Raw genomic sequence first — 17,790 nt, forward strand, 5'->3', positions numbered from 1 at the left:
TAGACACCGCTGCAAGGACAAGTAGACGATAGCAGCACAATTCACCTGCTGCCTGATTTGGGATTTTTCCACCCCCTATTTATTCTCTCTGCACCTCTATTGATGCATCCTCATCTTCTGTTCCTTATGCATTCACTCTGCCCTTTATAATACCTGTATTGATCCAGTACATACATTTACAACAACATTTTTTTTTTTTATCTGCTCTGTGTTTTGTATATAATTAACTAACAAAGATTTATACAGAGTAGTTTTGATGCCTGGTCTGATCTTTGTTAGGGCTGCTATCTGTTTGTGTGGGAGGGAGTTCTGTGCTGCCTAAGTTCAGGCAATAAATATAAATATAATGCACAAAGTGCAGAATCTGGGCCATTCTAATCAGACTCGTTGTTGTATATAAAAAGAGTATAGTTTATTTGTATTTCTTAAAAGGTTGTAAGTGCACATTCAGAAATTGAATGGTGATTACAAATGTTCATAGAAATGATTGTATACAAGATATGTTTCTACAGTTAAATAACAAAGTAATATGATGTATCTTATAGCTTTTCTTTGTAAGCGAGGAATGAACTAATGGAAAAGAAATATGTCCTTGCTCAATTATACCCATATTCCAGGGTTGCCGACTTTCTTATTCTCCTCTCCGGGAGAAGCCCGGAGAGGAGAGATTCAGTAGCCGCTCAGGGGGCGGGGATTAAGCGTGACATCACTAAGCCCCGCCCATGCTGTTAAACCAGCAAATTCAGGGATCTCAGTGGAGGGGGCGGAGCTAAAATGACGCGATTGAGTCATTTTAGCTCCGCCCCTTCCTCTGAGACCCGAGGATTGCGGCATTTTAATGCCGCGATCCGGGGGTCAATGGGGGTCCCCCCTGAATCCGGGAGGGTTGCCCACCCTTCCAGGGGGCCGGGAGGGGGCCCCGATTTTCGGGAGACTCCCGGAAATTCCGGAAGGGTCGGCAACCCTGCCATATTCTACATGGTACCTGCTGCATGGCAATATAAATGCCATATATGCATACAAAACAGGAAGACGTTTGATATTGCAATCTGTGTGTATGTAGCAAACAAAATAGAGGGTTTTGTCATATATTGATCAGAACATTCAAGTTTGCTGCCCATGTCAAGGGACTCCGACTTTCTCCAAGTCCCTACAGTACATTAGCTATATATTCTCACTGCATCATTACGTTGAATGGTAACCGTCTCATCCAAATGACTTATTGGCTCCTATTCAGGATTGCAGCACTTTCTTCTCTGGGGAATGTTCTCTCACGCCCAATAAGAGTCTACTCCCGGACATTGCATAGCTTGTGAGCGCCGCTCCTCCAGACTCCGGTCTTAATTTCTGGACTGTCCGGAGTAATCCCAGACGGGTGGTGGTAACCCTAACCCACCCACTTAACCTTCATAAACCTTTCCTATCCATTTACATCCCACTGTACACTCTACACATATCCTCACTTATTTTTTCTTTCTTACCTTTTCATCTTCCTGACCCCTGGCCAGAGGTGTAAAGGGCCCCTTACACTTGTGAGATTTTGTGAGATTTGATCCAATTCAGGTGGATTGAGTCAATTTATCTGACAAAATCTGATGTGCCTGCCTGACAAAATCTTATGTGCCTGATGTGTAGGACACAATCCACAATCCCGTGCCATTGGGTATAACCAAGAGATTGTAAGAGATTGCTCCTCCTGCACATAAATCTCGAGTCAATCAGGTTCAATTTGTTGATCAATAAGTTGAACAAGTGTAAGGGGGCCTTAAGTCTGGGAGGAAATGGATTCAGCTGTTGCCGGGCTCCTGCTTCCCCAACAAATTAATTGAGAGAAGTTGATATCGCTTCTGTGGCTGACGCCCATCCAGGACACTCATCATACACTCATCATTTCAGGATTATATGCAACATAAAAAGCTTGAAATATGCATGCAAATATGCATGAAAAATACTTAAAATATGCATGAAAAGTGTTAAAATATGCTACATTAAATAATAAAAAAAGTATTTTTTAACTTATTTATTTATTTATTTCAGCATACAAATAAGCCCACAGCATCTGCAAATGTCTAGTGCTGTACACAGGATTTTTTTTCTTCCTGGCTGCTACATCATACTGCAGCGTCCAAAGCTCTTCTTGCATCAACTACACGGACCCTCATCTCCAGCGCTGATGGATCAAATGTCAGCATAGCGTGTGAGGTGAAGGCTTCCTCCCTGCGCCACATACTCACTGTGACACAGCATTTCCTCCGCGCTGCATGATGTCACAACCCTTCTGCCCGCCTCCTCTGCTGCAGAAGTCTGTCTCTTGGTGTAAAGTCCCAGGCCAGGGGCAGGCAAAGGTTCAGGAGCTTCGTAATGGCATCCGCCCGACTGACTTTTATCAACATGGATTGGCAGCTTAGAGCAGTGTCAGACATAGCGTACATCCAAGGTTCTCCACTCTGCGCACATATTGCCCCAGCCTGCATACTCTACCACTACCTGGCCAGCAGCAGCAGGGCAAAGCAGTGCTGTGACTCACGGGTGGAAAGGGGGTGGGGCCTAAAATATGCACCATATAATCCTGTCTCTACTCATCATAATACATATATACATACATACATACACACATGCATACATATATTTATAAGAGGGGGTGTTTGTCTGGCGGCAGGGGGGGGGCACCAATATTTTTCTTGTCTCCGAGCAACTGTGACAAACTTATACGACTGCCCCTGGCTTCCATTGCTTGGTCACTGGATCATGCAGCCTACCAAGAACCATTGCAATCTGGTGGACCACTATGCAATAGATAACACATATCCTTGTGTATCGGTCCCTATTTCCCTTTAGATTGTAAGCTAGCGAGCAGGGCCTTTCTACTATTTCGACTGTTTGTAACTTCACAAAAACTGTTTTTTTTTTTATCACTTGTTCCAGTGGTGGATTGGTAATAAAAGCCACAGGGAAGATTCCCGGTGGGCTGGTGCACCTGTGTGGCTGCGAGAGGGTAGAGGTTGATAGACTGGTGGTGTGGGTGTGTAAGGGCTATTTCACACGCTCTGGCTCCAGCCGGGCGGTGAAATCCCGCAGGGCCAAAAGCACAGTAGTTGTTAATGGACACTTTTGTGTCCATTCACACGGGACGGCCACGGGACGGCCACGGCCCGGCCGTCCGGTAGCAGCCGTATCCCACCACTGAAAGGGATGGCTGCCGGGCTGTGGCCATCCCCACCTTTCTAAACTGCTGTGTGCTGCACGGCTTCCTGGCCATACGGGTTTTCGCAGCCCGACAGGAGCCAGAGTGTGTGAAATAGCCCTACTACTTTTTTGAATTTTTTCCATGGACACTTTCAATTCCCAATCTGCCCATGGCACCAGGGATGGACATTGTAGTGGAATTAGCATAAAGTCGCACACACAACAGCAGAAAAAGACACAAGAATGACTGCAACTGTGTCCAATGCAGAATCAGACCCTATGAAGAGGGATCCCAGCCCTCAACATACCCAACCCCTTCTATAGACCCCTGACTGTTTCCAATTGTAAAGTGCAAATGAACTTGCTGTGCAACATAAGATAAATATCTTATTGTTAATAAATAAATCCACTGGTTCTGAGGAAGCCGCTGAAAGCAACCATAGGCAGGGAAATGCGTTAACCACGGCATTACATCCGGTTCTGAACACCTACTTGTGTGTGTTAGTAATAATAGCAGTATTACCCTATTTGTACACAATATAATAATGTAATGAATTGTCTTTCACACAAAGATAACTTTGTTTAAATGAATGAGTCACATTTCTTAATAAAATAAAATTACATAAAAACATGACTGTACCTTCCAGGATCTGCCAAAATCTACACTCGCCACACTTTATAAAATCAACTCCACGCCGACGGAAGGGGTCGGGAGGACGCGTAACCGCTGCGCTCGCCACGCTTCAGGGTGATGTGGATAGTGGGGGTGTTGTGCTAAATCGCATGTGATTTTACGTGCGATGCGATCGCATCCGATCCGTAGCCAGGGTGCAGTGAATAAATTAACTAGTGAGATCGCATCGCATGGCACGGAAATGCGTTGGGATGCGTTGCGATGCGATTTCACTGCGCAGAATAGCCCACTAAACAAATAGCTTAGTGGGCGCCGTGCAAATACACAAGTACCAAAAAAGTAGCACTATACCACCAAATAAGATATTAAAAGAAATTATTAAATAGTAAAAATCACTTAAAATCAACTGACCAGCATGAAACACCTCTGATATTAAATGCATTAGTAAGATCCGTTCCTATGTATGCCACTAAAAATATAGTCCACACATCTGGTATAACAGTCTCTCTATAGGCGGGTAGATATAGTTACCACAGTTCATCCACTTGGGGAATTATTCCAGTTTAAAATGCACAACAGCAGTATCCTCCATATTGGTGGTGTTGCACAGGATGAAATGGATATGGAGCAACAATTGGTGCGTGGAAAGATCTTTAAATGAGGGACTGGTCCGGATCCAAATAGGGTACAGTGAGGGGCTGAGTAGGTGCCCAGAGTCCCTGACTGACGCGTTTCACTGTAGCCAGGTACAGCTTTATCAATGCTATGGATTGATAAAGCTGTACCTGGCTACAGCGAAACGTGGCAGGGACTCTGGACACCTACTGAACAACTCACTGTGCCCTATTTGGATCCAAACCAGCCGCTCATTTAAAGATCTTTCCACACACACCAATTGTCGCTCCATATCCATTTTGTTCTATAGGGGCCTATTTATTATCAGGCAGTTTCGCATTCCCCATAGTAACCTATGGGGGATGCGTCTGCGAGAGGGGCAGGAGGGATCACAGCAGGGAACGGAGGTACATTCTGGAGACATTTAATATTGGCGGCTAACCCCCGGAAACTGGAGTTATGGAGGAATTAGCCGCAAATATTATATGATAAAGGGGCAACAATATGGCAGCAAATGTGATACATAAACGTGCAAAACAGCAAACCAGGCTTTGTACCCTCCTAACCAACAGCCTAGAAATTGATGCAATAGCTCTTTTTTATATTACAGAATATCATCCTAATTGGCACTTCATAGTTCTCCCACTGAATTCCTTCATAATTAAGCTTTGGAAATATAGTAATGGCTGCTGTTTATAAATGCTGCGCAGTATTCAGGCGAAGCAAGGATGGGACCATTTGATTAAGAAAAGCGCCACTGTAGCTGCAATCACCTTGCACGGCTGCTGCCATTGTTGGCGCAGAGTGAAAGTATTGCTAATTGTCCTGCGTTTTAGCTGGGATTTTACAGCATTATGCAGCACACAGAAGGGTCAATTTGCAGAGTGAATTACTTAGCATGCACACCGTAATACAAGACGCTCGGTAATACTTGACCTCCCAGCATAATAATTGCATCTGTGAAACGCAAACCATTGAATGGAGAGTGAATGAGGACTGAACAAAACCAGAAAAATGTTCTTGATTCCCCCCCTCCCTTCCCTGTGTGTTATCTTTTTTAACTAAGCGAAAATGATTCCGGATAATGGGCGCAGTCACGATTAGATGGCATTTGGTGGAATAAAGGCAACGGGGTGAGGGGGGTTTTTATTGCTAAATCAGACTTTCTTCATGGACCTGCAAATTACCTTGATTTCAAATGGCGATTACAGCAACACAGCGTTTAGAACTGGGGCGTGGGTGCCAGCTTCTTCTGAACTGCAACAGCGTGGTCCCTGTCCTTTTGCTGATTCTGTCTATTGTAAAGGTAATCCCACTACAATAGTACCTGTTGGTTCCTTGGATACAGGAAAAAGAAACACGTTTTATGAGTAAGAAAGTTGTACCTTGCATTCATTTGGGATTCATTGTTAAGGGGAAATGAAAGCTTTAGTGAACACTTTTTATGACCTTCACAATTAAGGATCTTGTTAAAGTAGGCAGAAATATTGGAACTCAAATGTAGGCGTGAACCCTACAGCCACCAATTGCAACTGATCTGCTAATATGAGTTTGAGTTGCACAGACCATACCAGACTGGGTCTGATTCGGGTTTCCGAGCTGCTTTGTGGATAGCTCTTGCAATTTACAGCCCTGTGCAATCATGAGATACCGGAGGTGACTTCAAATCATACCCAACTCTCATCTCCACATGAAGCTGAGTGGCTGTCACTGGGCAGCTATGAAGCACTGACACAAATACTACGTTCTCCGCGGGCATATCGTGGGCATATGCGCAGAATTGCCGGCTATGTAGTGTTCAGTGTACACAGAGACCAGTGTGATTTTGGATGGATCACTAGTTGCACCAGGTATAAGCACACTTGCCCTACCACCCCGGAATAAATGGGAGGCTCAAAAAAAATGCGTGGTACTCCCAACTCCCCCTGGAAAGGTGGGCAAGTATCAAGTTTTTCCTCACAGCCCCCCGCAACCACCCCCCCCCCCCCTTGGCCACTTACAACTACAGAGTACTATAGAGTGGAGAAGGGGTTTCAAGTAGACAATCATGGGTATAAGGTAAGCGCACTGATGGTAATTATGGATACTTAAACACGCTTTCTGATAGGGGTTGTGTAAGCAAGACAGCAGTAATTGCATTTACACTTATTTCCTTGCATGCAGCTCTGCATCAGCCCTGTAAGCAATGTGACAGGAGTAATGGTACAGTGTCTGCATCAATGATGCATCACTGTAATAATAATAATTGGGATAGTCACACTATATAGCAGGCTGGGATAGTCACACTATAGCAGGCTGGGATAGTCACACTATATAGCAGGCTGGGATAGTCACACTATATAGCAGGCTGGGATAGTCACACTATAGCAGGCTGGGATAGTCACACTATATAGCAGGCTGGGATAGTCACACTATATAGCAGGCTGGGATAATCACACTATATAGCAGGCTGGGATAGTCACACTATATAGCAGACTGGGATAGTCACACTATATAGCAGGCTGGGATAGTCACACTATATAGCAGGCTGGGATAGTCACACTATATAGCAGGCTGGGATAGTCACACTATATAGCAGGCTGGGATAGTCACACTATATAGCAGGCTGGGATAGTCACACTATATAGCAGGCTGGGATAGTCACACTATATAGCAGGTTGGCATAGTCACACTATATAGCAGGCTAGGATAGTCACACTATATAGCAGGTTGGCATAGTCACACTATATAGCAGGCTGGGATAGTCACACTATAGCAGGCTGGGATAGTCACACTATATAGCAGGCTGGGATAGTCACACTATAGCAGGCTGGGATAGTCACACTATATAGCCAGGGCCGGATTAACAATGAGCCTGATGGAGCTACAGCTCCAGGCCCACTCTCCAAATAGGCTCATTTTGTAGCTGATGGCCAGGGCTTTCGAACGAGCCCAGCCCTGTGTCGCTAGCACCCCGGGAACCGGAGATACCGCCAGGCAAACCTGGAACGTTTTCCCCATAGGATAACATGGGACCCGCTAATTCCGACCTCCACCCGGTTCCAACGGCTGCCAGTTCCCCCTCCGGCATCACAGAAGCTTGAGGTTGATCTCAGTAGAACTCAAATTGCTGGGCCTTCAATCTGATACCTGGTCCATATGGGTTCATTGGTTCTAGAGATATTGCGGGTAAACCAATTTTTTTTTTCATTTCTGAAATGTAATTTCATGGCTGTTCATGTTGTTTGGGGACAGATTTCTCTGGAACCAAATGGCCCAGTTTCACGGGACCAAAATCATTCAAAGCCTACATGTAAATGGGTCAGTTGGTTCCGAAGATATATCTGGTTGTTTAAAGGGGGGCTGGGGTGGTTTTCTCTCCCCCTCACACCAGAAAATGCAGGGACTAGGCTGGTGTAAAAGGGACCAGTCCGGGAATGTCCCTTCATGATCCTGGGACCATATTCCCGGGTAAGTCCCTGCATTTTCTGATGTGAAAGGGGTATTATTTAAAATAATACAGCTGGGCAGCCCCCTGCTCTCTGTCATTTCTGCCTGGCGGCGGCTGTCCCCCAGTCACCACGAGCATGTATTCCCCCTTGGCAATGAGCATGTAATCCCACATGGCAACGAGCATGGAACCCCTGGCAATGAGCATGGAACCCCTGGCAACGAACATGGAACCCCTGGCAATGAACATGTAGGTAAGCAACACTTATGTAGCATAAATTTTAATAGGCATTATGGTGTTTGGCATAATACGTAATGGAGATTATGGTGTGTGTCTTAACATGTAATGGGCATTATGGTGTAAATTTTTAATGCGCGCCAATGCCCCTATTTATGAAGCATATTGTGCATTATTGCTCAATCTGTTTGGTATAGTGCAGGCATGTCCAAACTATGGCCCTCCAGCTGTTGTGAAACTACAAGTCCCATCATGCATTGCCACAGTTTTGCTATTAGGGAATGCTAAATTTATGTCAAGGCATGCTGGGATGTGTAGTTCCACAACAGCTGGAGGGCCACTGTTTAGATATACCTGGTGTAGTGTGTATTTTGGCTCAATCCATGTAGCACAATGTGAATTTTGCCTTAATCTGTGTGGCATAATGTGAATTGTGACTCAATCTGTGTGCCATAGTGTGAATTTTGGCTCACTCAGTGTGAATTTTGGCTCATTCCATGTGACATAGGGGGTTATTCTGATCGTAGCGGCCAAACGTGCGTACGTTCGCTATTAACGTACGCTAGCCGCACGCGGCCGTTGGGGTTAAGTCCACCCACAACTCAGCCGCATACGTACGGGCAGAAACAACGTAGAAGGGGAGTGGCGTACAAATAAGCGTACGGCAACGTACGCGGACGGACCAGCCCTTACACTCCGACAACTGGCGTACAATTGAACGTACACCACCGTTTACGGACGTCTCTCGGCCGTCTTCCCACAGACTTCTTGCGGCTATCTGAGCGTACGCCAGCTTGCACGGACGGGTCCCTATTGTTTTCAATAGAAAAGTCAGCTTATGTCACCGCTCGTGAGAGTGAGCGTACGTCCGTGTACGCTGACATACCCTTCATATATATGGACCTGCAAATGTTGCCTTTCAACTATAATTATGAAAATTAATTAATTGATTGAATTAATTAATGTGCAAAATAGTGGCCATGGGCTTAAAACATTGCTGAAACATCCTTTGTAGGTGTTAGATGTGGTTTATGTTATTGTATCATAAATACAAAACCTATGTTTGTATTAGAGTGAACACGTTGACACATGTCGACTTGTGTAGATTGAGTGTGCTACTGTGTAAAGTCTATGAAAGCACGTAGTGAATGTGTCGACCTGTTTAACAAATACCTACCTTAGCATATATAAGCAGGTCTTACAAAGATTCTTACCTTAAATTAAACAAACCTTTAAATGTAGAGAAGTATAGAAAGATAACCTTCCAATGTGTTAGAGTGCTGTGTGTGGCTTGCAGGTAGTGAATTCATGGTTTTGACTTAATAGACTGCAGCATTGCTTATTACATTCAGGTGTATGTGTTTGAGTAGTAATCCGCGTAAATTAGCAAACCCAGGCGCACGCTGGCATGCGGTATCTGTAGGGGTGGTTTGAGATGGCGGTTGGCGGCCGCCTGTTTTGTGTCCGAAATGAACGGTGCTTTAGTCGATCGTGCGGTAGTAGCACCGCTCATTTTTGGTGCACACCCCCGTGTACGCCCATATTTACGCCCATTTTCCCTCATTATTTCGGCCGCTCCCCTCTTCACGCCCCTATGCCGCCCCCAATGCCCGTACTCTCGCGTACAGGTTTTTTCGCACGTAGAGACCCGTCAGTAAGCGTTGGTGAGTGTTCGCGCCTGCGCATTAGCGAATGTACGCATGCGCAGATCATAAAAAATCCCGGGACGTCCGCGTACGGCCCGGCCGCTCCAACCAGAATAAGGCCCATAATGTGTAAGAGGCAAGTACAGTATAAGGGGGTTGCTATTGTGTTGCATGATTTGTATAATGGGCATATTGTGTGGTAAACTTAGGTGACCCCATAAAAGGTGCTGAAATGTTGACTACCAAGTTTCGGCTTTCAGTATTTTTTTATGACTGGAGTGCCGCCTCACCCCGTATCTTAGGACATCGGCATCCTGCGAGTGCACCTTTGGAGTGCACCCGCAAATATATCTCCCTGCATTTTTCCTATGCCAGCCCCCTGCCTTTTACAGGCATATATAATTAGTTGAAAGTATTTACACAAATAGAGACACACCCATGAGCAGACCACCCAACCAGAACACAGGTCACGCCACCCACATTATTAGGTGCTGGCCACAACCCCTATTATTGCGCATAATAGGCCCTTGATCATTCAGTTACAGGCCCATTTAGACCTTAATCTGGCTCTGTATATAGCAGGCTGGGATAGTCACAGACTATATAGCAGGCTGGGATAGTCACACTATATAGCAGGCTGGGATAGTCACACTATATAGCAGGCTGGGATAGTCACACTATATAGCAGGCAGGGATAGTCACACTATATAGCAGGCAGGGATAGTCACACAATAGCAGGCTGGGATAGTCACACTATATAGATAGCAGGCTGGGATAGTCACACTATATAGCAGGCGGGGATAGTCACACTATATAGCAGGCTGGGATAGTCACACAATAGCAGGCTGGGATAGTCACACTATATAGATAGCAGGCTGGGATAGTCACACTATATAGCAGGCGGGGATAGTCACACTATATAGAAGGCTGGGATAGTCACACTATATAGCAGGCTGGGATAGTCACACTATATAGATAGCAGGCTGGGATAGTCACACTATATAGCAGGAAGGGATAGTCACACTATATAGCAGGCTGGGATAGTCACACTATATAGCAGGCTGGGATAGTCACACAATATAGCAGGCTGGGATAGTCACACTATATAGCAGGCTGGGATAGTCACACTATATAGCAGGCTGGGATAGTCACAGACTATATAGCAGGCTGGGATAGTAACACTATATAGCAGGCTGGGATAGTCACACTATATAGCAGGCTGGGATAGTCACACTATATAGCAGGCAGGGATAGTCACACTATATAGCAGGCAGGGATAGTCACACTATCTAGAAGGCTGGGATAGTCACACTATATAGCAGGCTGGGATAGTCACACAATAGCAGGCTGGGATAGTCACACTATATAGATAGCAGGCTGGGATAGTCACACTATATAGCAGGCGGGGATAGTCACACTATATAGAAGGCTGGGATAGTCACACTATATAGCAGGCTGGGATAGTCACACTATATAGATAGCAGGCTGGGATAGTCACACTATATAGCAGGAAGGGATAGTCACACTATATAGCAGGCTGGGATAGTCACACTATATAGCAGGCTGGGATAGTCACACAATATAGCAGGCTGGGATAGTCACACTATATAGATAGCAGGCTGGGATAGTCACACTATATAGCAGGCGGGGATAGTCACACTATATAGAAGGCTGGGATAGTCACACTATATAGCAGGCTGGGATAGTCACACAATATAGCAGGCTGGGATAGTCACACTATATAGATAGCAGGCTGGGATAGTCACACAATATTGCAGGCTGGGATAGTCACACTATATAGATAGCAGGCTGGGATAGTCACACTATATAGCAGGCGGGGATAGTCACACTATATAGAAGGCTGGGATAGTCACACTATATAGCAGGCTGGGATAGTCACACAATATAGCAGGCTGGGATAGTCACAATATATAGCAGGCTGGGATAGACACACTATATAGCAGGCTGGGTAGTCACACAATATAGCAGGCTGGGATAGTCACACAATATAGCAGGCTGGGATAGTCACACTATATAGATAGCAGGCTGGGATAGTCACACTATATAGCAGGCGGGGATAGTCACACTATATAGAAGGCTGGGATAGTCACACTTTATAGCAGGCTGGGATAGTCACACAATATAGCAGGCTGGGATAGTCACACTATATAGAAGGCTGGGATAGTCACACTATATAGCAGGCTGGGATAGTCACACAATATAACAGGCTGGGATAGTCACACTATATAGATAGCAGGCTGGGATAGTCACACTATATAGAAGGCTGGGATAGTCACACTATATAGATAGCAGGCTGGGATAGTCACACAATATAGCAGGCTGGGATAGTCACACTATATAGAAGGCTGGGATAGACACACTATATAGCAGGCTGGGTAGTCACACAATATAGCATATATTTCATTCTACGGTGTGAAAAGCTGACACTTTGATTCCAATCAGATTTCCACTCCACAAAACAAGATGCCACCAGTCTAGTACTCTTTAATAATTATGCTTTCTAACCTTGTTTCATTTACTGTGTTAAATACAAAGATCATTTATTGTGGAATAGGTTATTGCAATGATAACAGCCACTAATGTGCCCTTGATGTAATTGTCAGAATTAATGCTATCTTGTAGCATCATGTAAAGAGGCTGCATTATGATTTTAAAAAAATATGTTATTGTTGCAAGAAAATGAGCTGTTTATGAGAATTAATAGTTTTGTACTGATATCTACATTTGCTGTTTTTACATTTGTGAGTTAAATCCAATTTTAATAAGATCTATGTATAATTTGTTTATGATGTAAACATAACAGGTGGACACGTCATATAGGTTTCAGGTTGTTGATATAAGTTAGCAAAATTCCATTATTTACTATCTGCAAGTCCTCTTCATGGCTGATCCAGAATTAAGGGAAAAAAAGGAGTTTGGGCTCTTTCAAATCATTAGCATTGGCAAATGCAGGGGGAGGGGGGTCAGTTATCTTGAAACACAGCTAAAGGCCCCCATACACTAGGGCGACTTGTCCTTAGGACAAGTCGCCCCCGACTTCCCCCTGAGCTTCCCCGGCTGCTCCCTGGGGGAGCTTGATTAGATTGGCACTTGATGTGCCATTTTTTACATGTGATAAATCGTCACGATTTATCACATGTAAAAAACCCGGGGAGCAGGGGGGGGGGGGGGGGGCTACCGAGCAGGGCTGCTGGTGGGTGCAGGGGGGGCTGGGGACGCTGCGGGGGACACAGGCGGCATAGAGCCGGGCAGGGGGAGCCGGCCGGGAGCTGTCAGTAATGAATAAAAAAAAAAAGCCCATACAATGAATGGGCAGCCTGTGATTGGATGCTGAGCGCTCTCTCAGCCAATTGCTGACTGGCTGAGAGAGCGCTCAGCCAATCACAGGCCGCCCATTCATTGTATGGGCTTTTTTTTTTTATTCATTACTGACAGCTCCCGGCCGGCTCCCCCTGCCCGGCTCTATGCCGCCTGTGTCCCCCGCAGCGTCCCCAGCCCCCCCCCGCTCCCTCCACCGCCGCGCCGCCCCACTAGGTCCCAAGTCGGGTGGTCGGACGTGCAGCAGGTCCGACCACCCGACGACGCAGATCCGATGCGCACGGGACCGCGCATCGGATCTGAGGGGACATCAAAACTAGCCGATTTTGGTCCGATTTCGGCCAGATCCGACTGATCTGGCTGAAATCGGACCAAAATCGGATAGTGTATGGGGGCCTTAACAGCTTATCGTTACCACAATAGCATTGTATAATATGATTTTTCTATAGCTGTAGCCAACACATGCAGTATAAATACAGTAGGTCTTATTTTCAAAATTGCCTACTTTTGAAAACTAGCTGCAGGGAGATTATAGTTGCTTTTGCACGGCACCCCATTGAGGGGGCGTGTCATGCTCCACCCAAAGGGAGTGTCTAATTCCATATATGGAGAGATTGTGAAAAGATCTTGTGAACGTGGCACCTAGAAGCGTCGGTGTATAATTTAAATGGACTTATATCCAAATGTAGATGAGCCCCAAAGCAGTTAGTAAGAGCTCCTATACTTGGTAAAGTGCTGGGAAATGGCGCTGATGATTCAATGTAAATGTATCTGTCTCTCATTCCTTTTTTCTCCAAAAATGTAACAGTGTAATGTGGGCGATGTGAAATGAGGGAGATTGCTAGACTAATGAGGGAGAGAGGGAGATTGCTGCTATTTCAGGGAGTCTCCTGCAGAATGCAGGAGGTTAGGCAACTACAGTATGCTTATTTTATCACAGTGGTAGAATGGAAATTAATGAACATTGTTCTGAGAATTAGAACCCCAAATAAAGTGACCTAAAGGGAAGATATCCACGAAGACTGATCCACAGTTAATAATTTCTAATATGAACTGCTTATTGGACAGATGGGTTGCAAGTGCATGGAAAGAAAAAAAAAAACAATAAAACAATAATATTTGACTATAAATAAATATTCTTTTTGCACAATGGATTTTTTCCAGCAATCTTTAATGCATTTTGGGGGTGATTCAACACCGCACGGTAAGTTGACCATCAAATGATTTAGAAAAAAAAGGTCAGTACAAACTGACTTTTATTTCTTCCGCAAATTGACTTTCGAAATTGAATATCAGCTGTCCGTCCCCGGCAGGCATCAGGGCGCCTGCGTTCCCATGGGAATGTACGATTCAGCGAGTGTCTATCTCGCCAAAACCATTCGAAGCCACTTGCGCGTGCGTAGACCCCCAAACATCAGAACGGGGCCGTATTCGCGTAGCGTTATTGAATTAGGCTCTTTGCACGGACTCTATATTGATATGTGATGATGAATCTAGTTCGACATGTGATGTCCCGGTCAGAGTCGTAAAAAAAAGTGATATTTTTTAAAAAACTTTATTCCGCTTGGTTTCATTTCCACGAATTGCTGCTGTGCGCTTGGGGGAATTAGAAGCATATTCTGCTGATTAGCTACTGCATGGAAATCGTCAGTCCAGATTTTTTATTTAATGGGCTAATTACAGGACTATGGCTACCTAGTGAGTCGGCTGAGCCGAACAAGGGATTCAGTCAACTGAATAAATGTATTCAAACTTGCGGAAAATGAGCCGTATTCTATGTGCGGCCAGACTGGGAAAACACACATAATGTGGTACAATACCACTTTAATGAAGCAAGCGGGGAACATGAATACACTAACTTGTCTATGTCCTAGGACACCGTTTGTGGTGCAGAGCTGGCGGTAATAAGGGGAAATGAGCAGTCAATGATTCTACTCTAGGTTTGGAAATACCTGTATACATGCATCGGTACTTGTTTCCTAGCACGGCCACAAAGATCATGATCGTGGGCATCGTGAGGAAAAATCGGGGGCATCGCGGCCATCGCATGCACTAAAAAATCGGGAGCGATGGCCGCGACGCGATGCCCGCGATTTCCCCATAGGAAACAATGTTAAATGGGTCAATTTACCCAAATCATCATAGGGAACACTGGTAAATGGCCCAGAAACCCCCCAAAACACCCCTGAACAGTGAAATGTCCCCCCAAAAGTATTTTACGCCACCCCACAATCAACGTGAACCTGAAGCGTGGCGAGCACAGCGAGCCCGCGAGGGGCGGCGGTACGCGTCCTCTGACCTTTTCATACCCCCACTATCCACGTCGGCGTGGAGTTGAGAACAGAATAGTGTGGCGAGCGCAGCGAGCCACCGAGCCCGAAGCGCGGCGAGCGCAGCGAGCCTCGCGAGGGGACGCGGATACCTGTGAAGCCCGCGAAGGGAAGCGTTTACCTGTGAAGGTATCGGCGTCCCCTCGCGGGGCGCGCTGCGCTCGCCACGCTTCGGGCACGGTGGCTCGCTGCGCTCGCCACACTATTCTATTCTCAACTCCAAGCCGACGTGGATAGTGGGGGTATGAAAAGGTCGGAGGACGCGTACCGCCTCCCCTCGCAGGCTCGCTGCGCTCGCCACGCTTCGGGTTCACGTTGATCGTGGGGTGGCGTAAAATACTTTTGGGGGCACATTTCACTGTTCAGGGGTGTTTTGGGGGGTTTCTGGCCCATTTACCATTGTTCCCTATGATGATTTGGGTAAATTGACCCATTTAACATTGTTTCCTATGGGAAATCGGGGGCATCGCGGCTAAATTGAGGCATTTAACATTGTTCCCTATGGGGAAATCGCGGGCATCGCGTCTGGACCATTTAAGCCTTTTTTAGCCGCATACGACGCGACCGACCCGATTTTGACTGTTTTCAATGCATTTCAATGGGAAAATCGGGGGCATCCCGTCAGTCGCGTCATATACCACTAAAAATGACACCCGATGCCCGCGATTGTGGCCGTGCTAGGAAACAAGTACCCATGCATCTGCATTAGCACATACCTTTTTTGCTCTTAAGGCAATATTAGGGGTAAGTAACAGCAGTTGGTTGCATATGATGAAGATCACGGGGCCTGATTTTGATGGTTACGGTATAAATGGTCGACAGTGACTGGGTCTACACCTTGAAATGGTCGACAAATCCAAGGTTGACACAAGCTTATGGTCGACATAGACATGGTCGGCAACAGGGCCGCCGACAGGGGGGTGCTGTGGGTACAGCTTTCCCTGGCCCTGGCCTCTGGGAGGGCCCAGGGAGCTCATTTTCCCCACTGCAACCCTCCGCTGTGCTGCCTGCGCTGTGCTCTGTGCACTGAACAAAGCACAGGCTTCTTCAATGGAGGACGCCGGCGGCCAATTAAAATGCTGCACTGGCTTTTGAGCCAATCAGAGCTCCTGTACCATTAGCCAATCTGAGCGGCTGCCGGTACCCGAGCTCTGATTGGCTCACCAGCCAGTGCTGCGTTTTAATTAGCCGCCGGCATCCTGCATTGAAGAAGCCTGCAGCATTCAGCAGCAGGGAATGAGGGAGCAGGAATCGGGCGGTAATTGAAGGGAGGGGGGGAGATGGGTCGGCAAAGGGGCCCGGACTGAAAATCAGTCCCGGGCCCCAAAATTCCTAGTGGCAGCCCTGGTAGGCAAGAATAATGGTTGACAGGAGTTTTTTGCCTAATGTCAACATATGTCGACATGGACACCGTTTACATGTGCTTTGAAAAGCAGCAGCAGGTGATCAAAGTCTCTCCCAACTGTTGCCCTACCTGTGGGACACTGCAGCCCGCATGTAGGACAGTGTAAATTAGCAGGACTGTCTAGCTGAAATCGGGATGGTTGGGAGGTATGACTTTTACAAATTGATGCGTTTATTCCGATTGATTTGGACGGTTGCGTATTTCAGACAGGCACCGAATGTTCTTAACACCGCCTATCGTATAGATCGCTCACGCCGTCCAAATGCGGTAGGATGCCAAGCAAATCGCCCGATCAGTAAGGTGTCTGCTTCCAGTTAGACAGGTCATGAGTTCTAATACAGAGTGCGACACACTGAAAAAATTATGTTAAGAGGCAGAGTCAACCACAGAAGCGATGTCAACGGCTTTCAATGAATGATTCAAACTTGCAGGGGAGGAGAGGTGCCCCCTTGGGAGCAGGAACCCAGCGGTAGATGACTCCGTTGCCTCACAGAGATACACCTCTGCACCCACAGCACTCTCACGATCAGGATCTGCTTCTGTAATCAGTTATTTTATTTACTTTTCCTTAAGATCCATTACTACCATATAACCTTTATTTGGGATTAAGAAAAAAAATGCGTTACTGGGAAATAAGTCTGCAAAATGGTAGAATTTGTGTAGATGATTGAAAGAGGATAGCCAATGATTTCTCAGACACTGACAGTGGGCCAACTTCCTCGTCCTTCCAATTACAGCATGCAATGTTTGTATATATCATTATCCACCATTTAGATTACATTTCTGTGCTCCCTATAAAGGATAGATAAAAAGGAACCCTGGTTCTTTCAATTCATGTAGAAGGGGAAAGGCGAGTCCCCCGCCCGTCCCCCTCCTCCTGCCTCCTGGACTAGTATTTTTCTAAGCAACCCCCATTACCAAACAGTCATTTGCCCTCTAATAAAATATGTCATTACGCTTTATTCAGA

This window comes from Crinia signifera, chromosome 12 (genome assembly GCF_055691185.1).
Source record: "Crinia signifera chromosome 12, ASM5569118v1, whole genome shotgun sequence".
Taxonomy (NCBI): domain Eukaryota; kingdom Metazoa; phylum Chordata; class Amphibia; order Anura; family Myobatrachidae; genus Crinia; species Crinia signifera.